Here is a 1,751-nt window from a genome sequence, read left to right on the forward strand (position 1 = left end):
TACCAAACGAGTGCCCAATATTCTACATTTATTATATCATTTCTAACATGTAGAAGTGTGTTATCAAGGCTGATTCTGTGAACGAACATAGTTACGCTAAAGTGTGTTTTGTTCTCCAAGAAATTAAATGCATGATTATCACACAATTATAAAATACTTGTGTCAAGAATTTTTATTCAAAAATTAATAAGAAGCAGATATTAAAACTAGTTCACATGGTTATTTGGGATATAAGCAGAGTTGTGCAGCAGAAGTGCTCTGGGCCCATAATTTGGGTTATAGAATTTATGTTTTCTAATGAAATATCACTAACTTGGATTATTGTTAACAAGAATCTTGTGCATTACCATCAGTTTTTTACATTATAACCTCTTGCTCTACAGTTTGTAACTAACTTTGTCAATAGCAAGCTAGTAATCAGGGTGACTCCAATGGATTGAGATAATCTCCAGAGTTTCTGCTACATAATACCCAGGACTCCATTGAAAGGACACCTAAGAATTTATTTTGCCCAAAAATTTGATCATTTTTTTCACTGTCCTTACCTATTTTCCAAACCTAGTCCTTTTGCTTCACCTTTCAGTCTACGGACAACCCTGTATCTGACTGACTTGTTAATTCTGGGAATGTCTTGCAGATTAATTTGCTTGCCAGAGGTGGTTCCTCTAATTGATGTCTAAGAACCCTAATTAGTTAAGAAAACTTTTTTTAACATTTTCATTGCTATTTATTATTATTATTATTATTGCTAATATCTCTATTATAAATAATTCACAAGGGCATCTTTCTGACAAAAGACAAAGAGCTGTCTACTAGTAGAAAAAGTACATTTGACTCTGTCAGTGAAAGTGGTAAAGGGATTTGAGAAAATAAGGCAAAGCACTGGAATTTTGTGTTAAAACTTTAAATATTATAGACACCTTTACTTAATTTCTAATACTGTTGTTGCTTATAATTAAATAAGATGTTTTCCATGAACCACGCATTACAGCAAATATATTGTTTATACAGATTAAATTTTCATCAAAAGGGACGCCTGGGCGGCTCAGTTGGTTAAGCAGCTGCCTTTGGCTCAGGTCATGATCCCAGCATCCTGGGATCGAGTCCCACATTGGGCTCCTTGCTCGGCCGGGAGCCTGCTTCTCCCTCTGCCTCTGCCTGCCATTCTGTCTGCCTGTGCTTGCTCTCTCGCCCACTCTCTCTGATAAAGAAATAAAATCTTAAAATAAATAAATAAATTTTCATCAAAAAATAGTAAGTGTATTTTATTGTAGGATCATGATCAACATTTTGCAGATGAGAAAAGTGAAATTTAGAAAAGTATGTCTCTTCAAATCCCTCATACAATATCTGGCCTAGATAGAAGGATATACTATCACAATTGAGGAAGATAATTGAGATTACTTAAAATGATAAACTTTACTGTATAGGGTTTTTAAAAGTTTGCCACAGATTCAGATTCTTTTAAAATATATATCTATTTTGTGTAAAGAGAATGCACTGAGAAGTAAAAAGAAAGTGATATATCAGAGCTACCAACTAATGGCTATAATATCATCACCTTATTTATGAACAATGAAACAGTGTGCAATATTTAAGTAAATTTAAATAAATTCCTATTTATTTTATATATTTATAAATTTAAATAAATTCCTATTTATTTATTATTAAAGAAATTCCTCTAACAAACAGTATGTTTTGAAGGTAGCTAGCAGGAAAGTGTCGTAATTCATGGAAGTAATCAGAATATA

The sequence above is a fragment of the Mustela nivalis genome, assembly GCF_964662115.1.
Source record: "Mustela nivalis genome assembly, contig: HAP1_SCAFFOLD_314, whole genome shotgun sequence".
NCBI classification, from domain to species: domain Eukaryota; kingdom Metazoa; phylum Chordata; class Mammalia; order Carnivora; family Mustelidae; genus Mustela; species Mustela nivalis.